This window comes from Bos indicus, chromosome 19, assembly GCF_029378745.1.
Source record: "Bos indicus isolate NIAB-ARS_2022 breed Sahiwal x Tharparkar chromosome 19, NIAB-ARS_B.indTharparkar_mat_pri_1.0, whole genome shotgun sequence".
NCBI lineage: Eukaryota > Metazoa > Chordata > Mammalia > Artiodactyla > Bovidae > Bos > Bos indicus.
This window is the reverse complement of record NC_091778.1, coordinates 39,789,531-39,807,596: the sequence shown is the minus strand read 5'-3', so window position 1 is coordinate 39,807,596 and position 18,066 is coordinate 39,789,531. Positions and strand designations below refer to the sequence as shown.

General features: G+C 50.2%; 1 long non-coding RNA gene across 1 annotated transcript; it reads right to left on the bottom strand.

Annotated features, from left to right (window-relative positions):
• Positions 1-3,787: 3,787 nt before the first annotated feature.
• LOC109573885 (uncharacterized) lies at positions 3,788-17,995 on the bottom strand. The gene is made up of 3 exons (XR_002183003.2): positions 17,608-17,995; positions 13,415-13,489; positions 3,788-7,161 (listed from the first exon to the last, which is right to left on the bottom strand). It is a non-coding gene; the product is annotated as an uncharacterized lncRNA (long non-coding RNA).
• Positions 17,996-18,066: the final 71 nt, after the last annotated feature.

Genomic DNA, 18,066 nt, shown 5'->3' with positions numbered 1-18,066 from the left:
TCTCCTCTAGGAAAAAAAAATTACTCACCACGAGAACAGGTTGGAGCTGCCAGAAAGATGGTTATCACTGCGGGGACCCCGCCCCACCAGGTGACTCCCAACTTCCTCCCCTACCCTGGACTCTTCTCTGCCCGCAGGTCAGGGAGAGGTGCCTGGGGCTATGTGGTGGGGAGGAAGAGGGGACAACCTCCAAGAGTGCCTCCCTCTGGGGACCGTGGGGCTCAAGCTCCCAGGGTCCCTTTTCCCAGACAAGAAAAGGGCAACAGTGGCCTGGAAGTGGGGGCAGGAGCGCGGGTGGGTTCCCGGACAATCCTGGAAGAGTCTCAACATTTAGGGAGCGCTTTCAGAGTGTGTCCGTGGGGTAGGAGTCTTACCTGAAGGGAGATAAGGATGGCCCAATAAGCACACACAAACAACGAATACCCTGGAGCTCAGCGGCCCTCTCTTGGATCAGCCAATGAGCCAAAAAGCTGAGCTGGGACTCTCGGGAGTGGAAGGCACTTGACTCAGCCCCACACCCTCAGTTCTTGCCCACTCAACTCAGCTGCCAGTTTTCTCCTGGGCCAAGCCTCTGGCTCCTTCCCCACCCGTGGCAGGATTATCTGTGTCTAGGGCTCCACACCGGGGGCAGTTTAGTTGGTTCAAGGGTGTATTTTGGTCTCCTCCCTGACTCTGGACTCGGCACCCCATCATCCTGGTCCCCCACGTCCCCTGCACCTGTATTGAGAAGCCCTAAATTTCAGCTGGGTGGGGGAGGGGTGCACTGCAAACCACTTGAAAGGGGCCGGTGAGCATCGTGGGACAGGTGGAGATCCAGAGCCTTTGAACTGGGAGGGGGCGGGGCTGCTGCCAGAAGATGGAAATCCTGGGCCAGGCTGGCAGCGCCACAGGGAGAGGGACGGGGAGGAAGCCCCATAAAAGGCTGACCCACCCTCTCTCCAGCCTAGCCTTCCGTTCCACGCCCCTTAGTCCAGCCTCCCAAGACAAGAGCTGGCGCTGAGACAGCTAACTGAGTAATGTCTCGGGTGCCCAGCCAGGTGGACAGAGACTCACTGCCAGGCCCCACCCTGAGTGGTGGGTCAGCACCCCCAGGACCAGGCCGGGGCACGGTGGGGAGGAGACGGAGGCACTGCCAGTCCAAGCAGGGCACCACTTGAATCCAGCCCACCAGGGAAGAGGTTGGGGTGGGGAGCCCCGTATTCAGGAGAAGGTGGGGTGCAGCTGTACTGTCCCTCTTGGCCTTTCTCTGACTGGCAGGCAGGTGGGCAGGGCAGGGAAGGAGGACAAACTCAAGGTCAGCGCTCCAGAAGGGAGGGGGGAGTCAAAGGGGAAAGAGGGCTTTCTGCTCCCTTGGCCCCTAGCCCCCTTCAGATGACAGGCCCAAGGAGGAGTGGGTCGGGCTGGTCAGGACCTGCCTCCAGCCTGCCTTCCTTCCCAGCAGGTCGGCAAAATTACTCTCCTGGTACTGCTTTTTTTTTTTTTTTAATTTTTTGAAGCCAGATCAAAGGTGGGATCCAGCTGGGCACTCCAGTAAAATCTCAGCAATGCGGAGCCTCGGTTTCAGTCGGGAAACCAGGAGCTGGGGGAGTCACTGTCCCTGAGGGCTCGGGGATGTGACCAGAGTCAGGAGTGGAGCTGGTGGGTGGGGGCCCTGTCAGGAAGGATCAGTGACTGGAAGGATCCAGGCCAGGCTGCGGTCACCCTTGTCTCCACTGCTCTCCAAGGAGGGACCCACCCACGTGTGACTCTCCCAGTCCCAGCATCCAAGCTAACTGGAACCTGTGTTCACATTGGCCACAAGTCACCGCGCTCATCCCTGTCACTGGCTCCAGGGCATTCCTTTGTAAACCAGGAAGCTCTTAGATTAGATAAACTTATTCCCTCCTGCTGCAAAAGACAGCACATTCCCCCTTTCCATTCTGAGTTCAGACTAGAAAAACTCATCTCCTTACTTCTCTGTACTCTCCTGGTGAAGCTGAGATTCAGTCAGCCGTGCCAGCAGCAGCTCTCCCTGCCTTCCTTGCTGATGACCACAGTGTCTTCCTATGTAGGCCAAATAACTGCCATTCTTGTTTGGGAGACTTTTTCCTTCCCCTCAAGGACTACCACATCTCTTCTTCCTGGAGCCGCACTGCCATCCTTAATATTGTGACTGGATGGGGTTAATGGAATCCTGCAACCATCCTGGTTTTCCGAGTGAACACGTCCTTGGCACTGTCAGCGGGGCACTTGTTGTGCAAGCAGCCCACCCTTCTTTCCTCACGAGTCCTGAAGCCTGGGAAGGCCTGGTTGTGACTGGCATGCTGCTAGACACAGATGTGTCCAACAGGACAGAGGCAGATTTCCCCAGAACCTTGGCTGACCCTGAGACACCCTCCTTGGTCATGACAAGGATGGCCCTCCTTGTTGCCCTAGGCAACAAGCCTTTACTCAGGTTCCGGTGTCTCCCAGACGTTGAGGTCCCTGGCAAGGCCGATTCGGGATGGACAGTGAGAATGTGTGTTCCTGGGCACACACACTTAGGTGGGTCTTGATGGAAAGGAAAGGAAAGCGAGAGTGCTACTTCCACAAATTCTGCCATCACTACCGCCCTGCGTAACCTCGGCCAACTCCCTCACCTTCTCAGGGCTTCAGTTTTCCAACCATAAAATAGGGGGTTAATTGTCCCTCCTAGGGAAGCTAGCAGGGTTCGTTGGGCAATGGCTCTGAAGTGTCTAGGAGGAAGGAGATCTATAAATATAAGGGATCATTAGAGAGGATTTCACAGCCATTTTGTGGGCCCCAACGTTATTATTAATATTATTATGGTTATTGTTATCACCACTTCCCGAGTCTCTGCCAGCTGGGTCGGAACTCCCAAGTGAAGAAGTCGTGCTCTTGAGCCCAGTGTCCCAGATAATGGCCTCACTCAATGCCCACTCTCCACACTCAGGGGGTCTGGGGGACTCTCAGGAGGCTAGTGACAGAGAAGGAGATGGAGTTTTGACAGAAGGGCGTTGGGGATCCAGAAGAGAAAGTGCCCACCCAGGGAACTTCACAACTGCTCTGCGTTCCTAGGGATGTTTCCAGTCTGCTGTGGGGAGTCTGGGCTCTGAGAAGCAGACATGGAGCTATGTTCACAAGGTCAGGAAGGGTGGGGAGGGGCTGAACGCAGGCAAGAGGCCTAGGGGGAGAGAGGATGCTGTTACCACAGGCAGTAAGAGGAGCTGGTTGGTAGAAAATGATTCCTTGGAGAGGCAAATGGTTCTTTTCAAGGAGTCTTTTGTAGAGGCTGGAACGTGCTCTGTGTTCAGGCGAATCAGGGCACAAGCCTGGCAAACAGTGGGTACTCAATGAATGCTTGTTAAATTGGATTTTCAAGCTTATCTTTCTGCTCCAATATTAAAAAAACAAAACACCCAGCGTCCGCTGTTTGGAAATGCCTTGGACGCCCCCTGGTGGCGACACACAAAGGCTGGGGAGCCGCCAGTGCCTTCCATCCTGAAAGGATCCTGTGGGGGCTGCCTTTTGGAGGTTTCACAGATCTCATCCCAAGGGGACTGGGAGTAGGGAGAAGCTGGGGAAGGGGAGGAACTCTGTGGGGAAGGATGAGTGGAATGTCCTCGCTGGAAGATTCCATGGCAGTTGGTGGAGGACAGCCATAGGTCTGGGCAGGGGAACCACGGGACAGAGGGAGTTGATGAGTCAGTATTAGGCTAGGCATCTCTGGGTAGTGGAGAAGGAGGGGTCGCTGTGTGTGCGCACCTGGAGTGAGGATGAGGTAGCTGCCAAAGTAAAAGCCGGGAGATACATTTTACAGTCTCTGTTAAATTTTTCGTGCTCAGAAAAGACTAAGGAAATCTGGATAATTGAAACCATAGACGGACCTGGGAGAAAAAAAAAACAATGGTTCATTTAAACTAGGTCTATGTCCCATCAAATCTTTCTCTTGGGGTGTAAGAGTGTCAGGAATGGTTTGAAAAGTCTGCAACTTTGATTTTTCTGTAGGTGGCAAGAGGAGATGAGAATGTAGAAAATCAGAGGAGGGAAAGAGAAGCAGAGGCTACTGGGAAAATCCTTAAGGCAGAACGAGCAGCCTGTAGAAGGCTGAGTTGGCTGCAACTCTTCAAAAATAACACTAAAGCTTGGGTTGTAGTGATGAGTGAGGATCAACAGAAAGTCAAGTGCTGGGACATTGATATTCTTCTGATTTCTGGACATCCAACAGCAGCTGCACCAGGTGGTTCCTTTCATAAGAGGTCCCAGAAGGAATGTGGAGCTTTTTGAGGGCAAAGACTGTGGTTCTGCAGCCATCCCTCCCTCCCTCTGGTGCCCTCGGCATCTTCAGGGATAGATGCTCACTATCTGGTACTGATGAATCAGATGGGGGCAACCACATGCAGAAAAGGAGGAAAAGGAAAATGTCAGGAAGCAGGGAAAACATGGGAAAATGAAGAGGGAAAGGGGTTAAGAGACAGACAAGGAGGGAGAAGTGAAGTGGAGGTGGAGGAAGCCGGGACTGGAAGAGAAGGATCTCAGTACATGAAAAACGTTAAAAGGATGCTGTAAGGTACAGTTTGGGCCGAGGCAGAAAAGGAGAGACAACCTCAAAGGAGGTAGGTTACCTTTATTCAGCCAAGGAGGGGTGACAGTCGGCCTAACAACCAGGCTGAGCACAAGAGGGATCAGGGAGGCTTCATATTTAATGGGAGGTTTGTGGAAGCGATAAGGGAAACATTATCAGGTGGGACGTTTTGGGTAATCTTTAGTTGAGATGGCATTTGTAGTTGAACAGGGGGTGGGAGGTTTCTGGGCAGGGGGTGATAAGTCCCAGGTAGATGCAACCAGCCCGGAGCACCAGGGTGGGACTTAAAAGTTCGCTTTTGTTTTCCCCCGCAGTTAGATAATTCAGCAAGGACCTTTGAGACTGTTGTTTTCTTTTCTAGGCCCAAGCACTCCTTCATTCCAGACCCTGAAATCATAAGAAATGGGAAAAAGGGCGCTGTATCTCTCTGGCTACTTCCTGCTGGATAGGGACGATGGTTCTGGGTCTGGAACGGAGGATCGTCCTAAGGCCCAGGGTCTCCTTTTCCTGAGGTCGGGGTGAGGTTCTTAAGAAGAATGATCTTGACCTGGTCTCGAGAGATGACCCAAATTCATTCTTGGAGAAACCTTGGGAAGAGATTGAAGAGACAGGGTCCTAATAAGAGGAATAAAATGATAAGTACCAATGGTCCCAAGAAAGGGAGCAACCAAGGGAGGGCCAGTTGGAACAGGTTTTGGGGAGTGTAAAGGTTTTGTAACTCTTTTCTGCGGGCGTTCAATTCTGTCCCTAAGTTCTTTGCCTCTGCCCTGGACTATGCCCGTTTCATTAACAAAGAGCAGCAGTCCTCTCCTAGGAAAAGGCAGGCCCCTCCCTTTTCCGTGGTGAGAAGGTCCAGGGCTCGCCCATTCTGTAGGGCCACAGAAGCTAATGAGTTAATTTGTCTTTGGACCAAAACGAAGGACTCCACTACCTGCTCCATATCCTCATTAAGTTCTTGGGGCAGCTTGTAGTAGAAATGGGCCAAGGTCGAGATGCCCCCGCTCCTGGTGCCTAGGGCTGCTGCTATGCCTGTCCCAGTCAGGAGGCGGGCTATGACAGCTCGTTTTTTTCTGTGGGAAAGTTCCCCTTGGGGGTAGACTATTTGTTCTATCTCTTCTTTGAGGAATGTTAGACCTGGGGTCAGGAAGACCAAGATGAAGGTCCAAGGGGGTCAACGGGGAGACATGAATATGCGTAGGTCCCACAGAGAATGAAGATTCCGGGGTTGGTGCGATTATTTGTGCTGTTCCAGAGAACCCAAGTGGAACAGGAGGAGGGAACGGAGTTTGTAAGACCAGTGTAGTTGGGACTAGAGTAGTTAATACAGGTTAGGTTTGAAGAGGCTGAGAGTAGGACATTGTCAGAGACTGGCCCAGTGAGTTGTGTAGTTTTTTGTTGGGGAGGGAGGTATAGTCGCCCTGTGACAGCCAGGTTGAGGGTAAGGGAACTGCTATGTGCGGTGAGGGAGACAGTGACATGCATACCCAACACTGGGATGTGTGTTGTGTGTACTGGAAGAATTGGAAGGAAGAGTTGAGAAGGCGGGTAAGGTGTTGGTTGTCAGAGGGAGGTTTTAGGAGATGCTGTAATTGGGAAAGGAGCTCTAGGCATTTATAAGGCTCAGGGGTAGCCTGTAACCGGGAAATTATGTTCTTTATGACTTGTTCTTGTTTCTTTTCCCGATATTAATCTAGTACCCCACTCCCATCGGAGAAGGCAATGGCACCCCACTCCAGGGTTCTTGCCTGCAGAATCCCAGGGACGGGGTAGCCTGGTGGGCTGCCATCTATGGGGTCTCACAGAGTTGGACACAACTGAAGCAACTTAGCAGCAGCAGCAGCAGCAGCGACTGCTGTCTGAGTACCCCCAGTGGGTAATGGGATAAAAACATGTTTCTTCCATTTAGCTTATGGCAGGTGCTCACGAAATTCCCTCTCTTCTGTACTTTAACAGTGAGTAGGGATTTAGACTTCTGCCCCACCAAGGTTCATGGTCTTGGAGCCATATTATAACATGAGGAATGAACATAGGAATAGATGTCTGAGCAGGGGCAGGGACTAGCCAGAAGACAGGGGAGTGCAGGAAGGATAAAAACAGGGGGAGTCATGGGTCTGTTAGTTAGGCAGTGTGGAGGAAATAGCACCCTAGGAGTAGAACACAGCTAACAATGTAGGCGATACCGACGAAGAGATGAAGGCTAGGTGACCAGTCCTGAGGGGAGACAGTTACTGGGCTTATAGCAAGGACTAAGATTAAGAGTGCAGTTATAGTTAGAGAGACGGGGAGAGGCCAGTCAGGATGAGGGGCGGAAGGCCCCAAGTTGGTGGTTGCTTAAATCTGAGGAGGAACAGTGTTCATGTATGAGAGTAAAGAAATCAATTTCTTCTGGACTTAGGTTGTAGAAGGTCCCTTGGAGCCACGGATGAGACACCGGGGTGGTCAGAGCTTCGAAGGAGGTTCCAGTCGGGGTGCTGGTCCAGAGGTCTTGTAGTAGTTGGGTCAGGAACAGTCGTAGGTTAAGGAGTGTCCGGGTCATTCAGTGTCCTCTGGGATGGCTGACAGGGGTTGTCGCTGGGTGAGTTTTAAGGATGTGGGTCCTGTGAGGGAGACCTGATAAGTCAGTTAAGGAGGGCAGAGCAGGGTCGGAGGTGACCCGTTTTAGGCAAGAGGTGTACCCAAGAGGTGACCTTCTGAGTTTAGCTGCAGTCGGTGTGAGGAAGAGGATTTTGAATGGTCCCTGCCACTTTGGGGTTAGGTCACCCTGGGGATTATCAGACAGGTAGACCATGTCCCCAGTTTGCAAAAGGGGCAAGGGGGCTTGGGGGTCAGGGGCAGGCAAGTTGTGGTTGACGTATTTCTAGAGGGCATTGTAGAGTTCCATCAGCAGAGGGGAGTGTAGGAAGCTTGGTATGGGAAGAGATTCAGGGGGGAGTCCAGGAGGAAGCATGGGCCTTCTGTACATCACCTGCAAGGGGCTCAGCCCCAGGGGCTTTCTGGGCAAAGCCCGTACTTTGAGGAAAACAATCAGCAAAAGTTTAGTCCAATCCAGATGTACCTCGAGGGATAGTTTGGTAAGAATTTCTTTGATTATTCTATCCATCCTTTCTACCTTTCCTGAGGACTGGGGACAAAATGGAATGTGAAATTTCCAGGGTATCTGTAAGAATTGGACAAGTTGTTGGGTGACCTTGGACATAAATTCTGGGTCATTATCAGACTGTAGGGATGAAGGTAAGCCAAACCTGGGGATAATTTCTGTGAGGAGGATTTGGGCCACAGTGTGGGCTCTTTTGTTTGTGGTAGGAAATGTTTCTACCCATCCCAAAAAGGTGTCCCCAAGGACCAGGAGGTATCTGAATCTCCGAACCAGGGGCATAGGAGTAAAGTCTGTCTGCCAATCCTGTGTTGGGAGGCTGCCTCGCATTTGATGGGTTGGAAAGGGTGTAGGTTTACGCTGGGAACTGGGACTAGTACGTTGACATGTCTGACAGGAGCGGGTAAGGTTATCTAAATGTTGTTGGTCAGCAGTCGACATGGGGAAGTGGTTATGGAGGAGGAACTGTTGGAGTGTCTTGGACGAGGGATCAAAGAGTGAGTGTAGATAAGAGAGGATTTCTCTGGTGGTGGGAGGGTTGGATGGAGTCAGGGCTAAGATGACAGGGGACTGGAGGGAAGGATGGGACAGGGCTATCTCCTTTGCCTTCTGGTCTGTGGCATTGTTGTAGGTTGATATGAGACTTCTCTTTTGATGTCCCCTACAGTGGAGGATGATGGCTTTGTCTGGTCAGAGTGCTGCCTCTAGGAAGTTTGTGGATCAGGTCTGAATTAATAGTGGGGGATCCCTTTTGGTTTAGGAAACCTCCTTCTCTCCATATTAGGATGTTTGCATGAAGAATGTTATAAGGCATATTTGGAGTCTGAGTGGATGTTAACCCTTAGATTTTTAGCCAGAGTTAAAGCTCTGGTGAGAGCTATCAGTTCTACCTGTTGGGAGGTGGTGTGAGGTGGCAGAGGTGAAGCTTCAATTGTCTGCGTCCCGTGATTGTGACGAAGGTCCCCCTGGATGATGGCATATCCGGCTGCAAAGGGTGGGATTTTTGAGAGCTGCCATCAATGAACCAGTGTGGGGTGTTTGGGTCGAGGATGGGCTGATCTGTGAAATGTTGGAAGGGGTTTTGGGTAAGAGCTACCATTAGGCTGCAGCTATGTAGGAGGGGGTCTGTTGTAGAGGACGTGGGTAATAAGCTGGCAGGGTTAACGGGGAGAGCAGGGGGAAAATGAGAGCTGAGGGTTGAGGAGAAAGGCATGTAGGGCCTGTACCCTGGAAGGGGGAAGGGAGAGAAGCGCTTGATGTGATAGTAAGTCTCGAAAGGTGTGTGGAGAACAAACTGTTAAAGGGGCATGTTAGAGAGTTTATTTGCTTTGGGTACGAGCACTGTGATAGCAGCCATGGCCTGTACACAGGGAGGCCATCCCTGGGTCACCATGTCAAGCTGTTTTGACAGATAGGCTACGGGAGCCCAGGTGCCTCCAGCCCACTGACACAGAAGTCCCAGGGCCTGTCCTTGGTTGGAGTGTGCAAATAGAAAGAATGGTCTGGTGTGATCTTGCAGGTGGAGAGTTGGCACTTGGAGGAGGCTCTGGGTGAGCTGGCAAATAGGACTGGCCAGCGAGGAGGGGTTAAAGAGGGGCTCATCTGGACATCCTTTAGTTGCCTCATAGAGCGGCTTTGTAATGAGGGGGAAGTTAGGGATCCAGCTACTGAAAAAGTTAGGAGGCCAAGGATACACAGGAGCTCCCTATTTGTTTTTGGAAGTGTACAGTTAATCAAGGCCTGGATTCTACCTGGGGGAATAGTTCTTTGTTGGTGGGATATGGAGAGCCCCAGGTAGTTGACGTTTGTCTGGGCTATTTGGGCCTTGGATCGGTATACCTGATAACCCCAGGATCCCAGGGCTCCAAAAGGTTTGGCAGTATGTTGGAGGCAGAGTTTTCGGGTTGGGCTACAAAGGAGGAGGTCATCCACGTATTGGAGATGACTCAGGGCTAGGTCGAGTGTCTGTAGGTCCTTTTGTAAAGACTGTCCAAAAAAGTGGGGGCTGTCTCTGAACCCCTGGGGGAGAACTGTCCATGTTAGTTGTAGTGAAACATGAGTCTTGGGGTCTTGCCAGGTGAAGGCAAAAAGGGGTTGGGAGAGGGGGTGGAGGGGGATGGTGAAAAAGGCATCTTTGAAATCTAATACTGTGAAGTGGGTTGCAGTCGGGGGTATGGCAGACAGAAGGGTGTAAGGGTTAGGGACTACTGGGAATGTCGGTATGATGGCCTCATTGATTCTTCGCAGATCCTGGACCAGTCTCCAAGAGTTTGGTCCCTTCCTTACTGCCAGAATTAGGGGTGTTGTGTGGTGAATCGGTAGGAATTAAGATGGAGACTTGAAGAAGATGGTCTATGATAGGCTTAAGTCCCTTGTGGGCCTCCGGGGTAAGAGAGTACTGTTGTTGGGTGATTATAGTCGAGGGGTCTTTTAGGGTAATGTGGAGTGGGGGATGATGTTTGGCTATGGATGGGTGATCAGTGTACCAGACTTGGGGGTCTAAGGCGGGTAGATCCATGGGAAGGCCAGGGGTGAGGGATAGGGACAGTCCAGGTGCCATCTTCATGCAGAATATAGAGACTCTATAGAGGTGGGGTATGGTAATAAAGACCCCCAATTTGGATAACAAATCTCTCCCTAGGAGTGCCATGGGACACTGAGTCATTATGAGGAATGAGTGTATGAGGGTCGATTTTCCAAACTGACAGTAATGGAGGGCTGATTTTTGGCCTTAAGGGAACTCCAGTTCAGTTGCTCAGTCGTGTCCAACTCTTTGCGACCCCATGAATCGCAGCACGCCAGACCTCCCTGTCCATCACCAACTCCTGGAGTTTACCCAAACTCATGTCCATCGAGTTGGTGATGCCATCCAGCCATCTCATCCTCTGTTGTCCCCCTTCTCCTCCTGCCCCAAATCCCTCCCAGCATCAGGGTCTTTTCCAATGAGTCAACTCTTCACATGAGGTGGCCAAAGTATTGGAGTTTCAGCTTTAGCATCATTCCTTCCAAAGAACACCCAGGGCTGATCTCCTTTAGAATGGACTGGTTGGATCTCCTTGCAGTCCAAGGGACTCTCAAGTGTCTTCTTCTCCAACACCACAGTTAAAGAGCATCAATTCTTCGGTGCTCAGCTTTCTTCACAGTCCAACTCTCACATCCATACATGACCACTGGAAAAACCATAGCCTTGACTAGATGGACCTTTGTTGGCAAAGTAATGTCTCTGCTTTTTAATATGCTATCTAGGTTCGTCATAAATTTCCTTCCAAGGAGTAAGCGTCTTTTAATTTCATGGCTGCAATCACCATCTGCAGTGATTTTGAAGCCCAAAAAAATAAAGTCTAACACTGTTTCCACTGTTTCCCCATCCATTTCCCATGAAGTGATGGGACCAGATGCCATGCTCTTCATTTTCTTTTTTTTTTTTTTCATTTTCTGAATGTTGAGCTTTAAGCCAACTTTTTCACTCTCCACTTTCACTTTCATCAAGAGGCTTTTGAGTTCCTCTTCACTTTCTGCCATAAGGGTGGTGTCATCTGCATATCTGAGGTTATTAATATTTCTCCCGGCAATCTTGATTCCAGCTTGTGCTTCTTCCAGCCCAGCGTTTCTCATGATGCACTCTGCATATGTTAAATAAGCAGGGTGACAATACACAGCCTTGATGTACTCCTTTTCCTATTTGGAACCAGTCTGTTGTTCCATGTCCAGTTCTAACTGTTGCTTCCTGACCTGCATATAGGTTTCTCCAGAGACCCCCTTTATTGTGAGTTCTGAGTCTTGAGTTGGGCCAGAGTAGGAAGTTGAGAGAGAAAGTGGCTCCAGTGTCTACTATAAAGGAGGTCTTTTCACCAGCCACTACCCCGTCTACCCTAAGTTCCAAGCTTGTGTCCAGGACATGGGCTAGGGGGCTGGAACCCAGGTCCCGTCATTGGAACAACTCTCGTAGGGTTATGCTGGGGTTCTGGGGAGAAGTGGAGATCTCTCCAGGGGTGCCAGGGCATCCCTGTGGACATTACATTCTCCAGGTCTGGGAGGTGGGGTCCTCCCCAGGAGTACCAGGGTGTCCCTGGGGACAGTCCATTTTCCAGTGTCCCAAACAACCACAGTTTGGGTATGCTTTTGTCGGGGGCCGTGGGTTTGGGCATGTCTTTGCCCAGTGTCCTGACTGGTTGCATTGGAAGCAGGGTCCGGGGGGGTGGGTCTTAAGCCCCGGCCTAGGATGACTTGGGCCAGGCTGATCTCTTCCCTTAATTGCTGCCACCAAAAAGGCATATTTAGCTTTTCTCTCACGGTCTTTTTCTCTCGTAGCCTCTTCCTATTATTGAACACCTTGAAGGCTAATTCTAGAAGGTCCCTTTGTGGGCGGTCTCAGGCCCCTTCTCTAGTTGTCGAAGCAAGCTAGTCTAGTGTCAGGGGCTGACTGGCTGATGAACTGAACATGAAGGTACAGTAACCCAGCAGGGGTGGTGATATCTAGGTTGGTATACTTCTGGACTGCCTCTGTGAGGCATGCCAAGAATAAGGCTGGATTTTCGTCCGCCCCTTGGGTGACTTCCCTGACTTTATCATAACTGACATGTATAGGAGTATTTTTCTGCATTCCTTCTAGAAGGCAGGTAATCATGATTGAGTCTCCTGATACCTGGGTCACTGGGCTGGTAAGTCCAGCAGGGATCTAACTGAGGGACCGCCTCATCAGCAGCTGGGCTATCCAGGTCTTGGTTATGTAAGTGATCAGCATGGGCTTTTGCTGCTTGCCAGATACGGTCTTTTCCATCTGGGGTGAGAGTGGCATTTAGGATATAATATACGTCACTCTATGTGAGGTTATAGGTCTTGGAGAGTCTCAGGAATTCTTTTCTGTATCTGGTAGGATTTACAGAAAATGATCCTAACTTTTCTTCTATTTGGCTCATGTCTGACAATGAAAATGGCACGTGGATTCGGGTGGGGCCGTCTGGTCCTGCCACCTCTCTCAGGGGAAACATGTACTGACTCTGTGGGTACTGACCCCGTGGTGGGGGGCGGGGGGCGGGGCGGAGGGAAGGGGTCGGGTTGGGAAGATGCGGTAGTGGGGTTGAGGGAGAGTCAGGAGAGGTTTCGGAGTCAGTAGGTGAGTTGGATGAAGGGGAAGGAGAGGGTCGGAGGTGTGGCTGGTAGGGAGGGGGCTCGTCAGTGGGGTCAAACTCCAGGGGTGAGGAAGGCACCATAGGGGGTTAATTGAAGAAGAGCCCTTTTGTTTGGGAGACAAGCTGCATAGAAGGACCTCGTGGGTGGAGCAGGCCTTGCATAGGGAGGGCCTGCTCCGAAGGGCCTAAAAGGCTTTGCCATTCCCACTTGCCATTCCGTTTAGGGAAGTCGGTGAGATTTTGAAGAATGTTAAAGTCAAATGTGCAAAATTCAGGCCAGTGGTCTTGACTGTCCAATTGGTATTGAGGCCAGATCTGTATACAGAGTTGTTTTAAGTGGTTAGCTTTAAGTTCAGTGAGTAAGAGTGGTTTGAGATTTTTGAGAACACAGGCCAGAGGGGAATCTTTTGGGACAGACTGGCCAGACCCCATAATTGAAAGGCAAGCAGAGACTCCTATTGGGAGTTCAAGTTGTCATCCATAACAATAGGAATTATGAAAAGAGAGCTCTGTGTCGAGGTGCATCCCCCACGGTTGCTTACAGAGTGGCCTTAGGCCACGGGTCCCCAGGACCCGGAGAGGACTGGGTTCTAGGGTGCCTCTAGAACACCGTCCAGATCTTACCTTAATCTAGGGGCCGGCTTGAGTGGAGTGTTGCATGTAGAGCAGTCGAATGGCAAGAGTTCCCTATTCCGGAGGCTGTCAGAGAGAGAGAGAGAAGGGGATAGAGCCGGAGGCCTGTGGGTACATAAAGCACCAATAAAGCCTTAGACAAGGCTTGCACCACTCACAAAGGCACTAGGCATCCCTGAGGGGAACTTATGAGCCCTGGCAGAAAGTGAGTTCACGTTTCCAGATTCCAGCAACAGGGGAAACAACGAGAGGGAGAGTGAGAGCGAGGGAGAGTGAGAGCGAGAGTGAGCGAGTGAGCGAGAGCGACAGGACACAGGAGTGCCGTGCCCTCTCCCGGGTTTCAGCACCAAAAATGGAAGGTATAGTTCAGCTGAGGCAGAAAAGGAGAGACAACCTCAATGGAGGTAGGTTACCTTTATTCAGGCAAGGAGGGGCGACAGTCGGCCTAAGGCTGAGCGCCAGAGGGATCAGGGAGGCTTCATATTTAAAGGGAGGTTTGTGGAAGCGATAAGGGAAATGTTATCAGGCGGGACGTTTTGGGTAATCTTTGGTTGAGATGGCATTTGTAGTTGAACAGGGGGCGGGAAGTTTTGGGCAGGGGGTGGTTAAGTCCCAGGTAGATGCAACCAGCCCGGAGCACCAGGGTGGGACTTAAAAGTTCGGTTTTGTTTTCCCGGAAGTTAGATGGTTTAGCAAGGGCCTTTGTTTTCTTTTTTAGGCCCAAGGACTCCTCCAGACGCAGTCATTCAGTCAGTCAACAAGCATGTACCATGCACCGGCTATATATCAAGCAATGTGCTGGGAGTGGAAGGTGCTGTGGTGGACAAGACAAATAGAGGGACTTTAGCGGTGGAGAAAAGGTTAACTTTACAAGTTAGAAATGGGGAGAAAGTGACAACTTAGACCAGGAAGAGGCTGAAAGTGGTTGGAAATAAGGCAGGTATCACCAAAGGAGAAGCTATGTCCAGATGCACCCATGGAAGATCACCAAAGGAGAAGCTATATCCAGACGCACCCATGGAAGAGATTCTTCTCCTGGTTGATGCTGAGACCTGCAGCTGGAACCACCTGTCTGCCCTGGCTCTGTGGAGATCGAAGCAGGTAGGATGGGCAGGGGAGAAACTCAGGAAGAGGGACAGGAATGGGTACAGGTGGAGGTTATAGACTATTCATAGTGGTTTACCTGAGGACCCCCACCAGAAAACATCTTTGGGCTGACAAGCAGTTCTCTAATTTAGCTGCCTGTTGGAATAACCTGAGGAACTTAATACCCTCACCAGGGTTGCACCCCCAGAGATACTGATTTTCTTGGCCATGGTTTAGAATTTATTAAACAATCTCTAGTGTTCTTGCCTGGAGAATCCCAGGGATGGGGGAGCCTGGTGGGCTGCCGTCTATGGGGTCGCAGAGTCGGACACGACTGAAGCGACTTAGCAGCAGCAGCAGTGAATCTAAAGAGCAGCCAGGGGAAAGCAGGCATTAGGAGCTGGCAACCTTGCCTGTCCTCTCTGTAGAGTCTGGGGGCCATCTGTGGGAAGCGGTCTGTGGGAAGAGAAACTGTGTGATGGCTTTAGTGTGTTGTAAGTGAGGCTCAAAGACTCCAAGGGTCCAGGCAAAAGTACAAGGGGGTCCTCTCCATGGCAGGTACCCCCTTCCTCAGCTGTACCTTTGGTGGAAACAAGAAACATGGTGGTCTTTAAAGGAAAGAACCATTTAAACTACTCAAAACTGCTGCCAAATTCTTCGGAGTTTTTGCACCCTGCCCACTACCCACACATGCAAATCCCTCCTGCTTCTGCTGGCTTCATGACGGGGCTTCTGGGGTGCAAGAAGCACAGCAGCCCCAGCCTTCATCTCACAAGAGGTTTGGCAGCAGCCCAGCAGGAAATTCAACCCCACCTTGCCCCTCAAATCCCTGCACCCTAAAGTAGCTGACTCATGGAACCCGGGTGGAGTCCTTGGCTCAAAAGTGAAGCAATCTTACCTTGAATAATGGCATGGGAACAGAATGTACGGTCTACATAAACAAGTCATATGTAGATGTAATTGTATGCAAATATTCATTCTTTAGCTCAGCATACATTTCTTGCCAGTCTTCTAGTACTGGCCTCAAAACTTCCACTGCAGTCCACAGTCAAAAGTCAGAAGAATGAAAGTGGGTAATGCAGTGTGAGAGAGTGAAGCCCTTTGCCTGTGCCAAGAACAGCCCAGAGAAGGAAAAGGCTCTGGCTTAGCAGGAGATCAAACTTGGAGCAGGTTCTTGAAGGATGCATAGGAGTTTACCAGGAAAAAGGAAGGAAAAAGTAAGACAGGAAATAGAGGAGTATGTGTTTAGGAACTGTGGAACCTTTTCTTGAGGCAAAAAGGTAGGATTATGGAAAGAGAATAGGATGGCAGAGGGAGATGAAACATGAAAGATACACAAAGAGTGTGAAGGCCATTGTTTGCCTAGAAAGGAGTATGGACTTTTTATCCAGAAGGGCGAAGGGAGCCAATGAAGGATCTTAACTGAAAAAGTGAATTCTTTGGAAGTCCTATTTTTTTCAAAGGGATAGCCTGGAAGAGACTAGTAACAATTATTCAACAATTACAATATACTGGGCATACTGCTCTGTATTTTATTACATCAACCCTTCATGATAATGTTATTCAAACTGCCGGTCATGATCAAGAAAAGAAAGTAAGGGAAGGGATAAAATAGGAGGAGGTTGGGATTAACATATACACATAGGGCTTCCCTGGTGGCTCAGATGGTAATAAATCTGCCTGCAATGCAGGAGACCTGGGTATGACTCCTGGGTTGGGAAGATCGCCTGGAGAAGGGAATGGCTACCCACTCCAGTATTCTTGCCTGGAGAATTCCACGGACAGAGGAGCCCCCATGGGCTACAGTCCGTAGGGTCGCAAAGAATTGGACATGACTCAGCAACTAACACTTTCACTACTATATATAAAATAACAACTTCCCTGGTGGTGCAGTGGTAAAGAATCCGCCTGCCAATGCAGTAGATGTGGGTTTGATCCCTGGTTTGAGAAGATCCCATGGAGAAGGAAATGGCAACCCACTCCAGTATTCTTGCCTGGAGAATCCCACGGACAGAGGAGCCTGGTCAATGGGGTCGCAGAGCCATACACAACTCAGCAACTGAACATGCATGCATATATAAAATAGATAACCAATAAGGACCTACTGTATAGCATAGGGAACTATACTCAGTAACTTGTAGTAACCTATGAGGGAAAAGAATACACACACACTGTGTATGTATTTCAGAAGGAATACATTCCTTCTGAAAAGGAATACAAACACACACACACATATATATATCTGAATCACTGTGCTATACACCTGAAACTAACACAATACTGTAAATCAACTAGACTTCAATATTTAAAAAAAAAAAAGGAAAGGAGGGAGGGAGGGAGGGAAGAAAGAAAAAGATAGGACAAGACAGAAAACATCAGTGGATCATGGTAGGAAGGGTAAGTATTGTTTCTGTAAAATTTTATCATACACTCACAGGAGTATAAGTGTACTGGGTGAGAATGCAAATGTATTTCTCACTGTGGGGTTATGATAAAAAAAAAAAAAAAAAGTAAAGTCCTGCTCTAAGGTGTAGGTGTGAGCAGCCTCATTTCACAGATGAGGACATTAAGATGCACGGAGTTTCGGTACCCTACCTCTCTTGTAAGTAGGCCGTGCGAGTTTCGAACCCAGGCTGGTCTGACACCAGAGTGGATTCCTTCTCACTAACGCGTTCCAAAGTTACACATCTTATAGGGAAGATAAACCTACCCAGGTCGCGCCTGCCAAGTGCTGTACTAACAGCACTTCATTCAAGGAGGTAAGTGGGGGCAGAGGCCAATTCTGTCCACCAGAGGCGCTCGTTAGAATGCATATTTCTGTCGTGCGCCGGACACAAGAGGCAGTCCTAGAATCTTTTAGAGAGCTTCAGGTGATTCTGATGCCCACGTTGGCAGGTTGATGCAATAACCAGGAGAGGATTGTGAGGGATTTGAACTGAGACGGTGAAAATACTTTGAGAAGTGTCACGCAGCCCCAACTCCCGCTATTGTGCCTGCTGCCAATGTCTCACTGACAAAGTCGCCTGGAGGCTCACTTCCCTCTTCAGAAGCGATGAAAGATAAAAAATTGAATAAAAGGCTGGTGGCTTTCAACTCACCAGGCAACGGGTTGAACAGCAGAAGAGCGAGACACCCCTACCACACCAGGGCGACGCTGGATTTAGGATCAAAGTAGATTCTATTTATAGGGCATTTGTCGGCCTCACCCTGAGGACTTTTGATTGGTTTTAGGGCAGATCTATCACTCATCTTCTGGATTAAAGGTGGGTGGAAGGTCAACCACGACCAATACAAAACCAGTCCTTAGCTAAGCCCCTCCCCATCTAGCTTCCTGTTGCTGTCCATCAACCACCTGGTAGGTGGGACTTTGCCTCCCTTCAGTTGGCTGGCGAACATGTCGTTCACTCTTCAGTAAGCTTTCGGTTGGTGCCCTCTACCGTCCGTCAGTGACATTTCACAGGTCTATTGGCCAAGCCAACGTCGCTCTAGATGCCTCTCTTTGATTGGTTGATAGTGCTGTCGGTCCCCAATGTACCGAGCTCTTATTGGTGAACGCT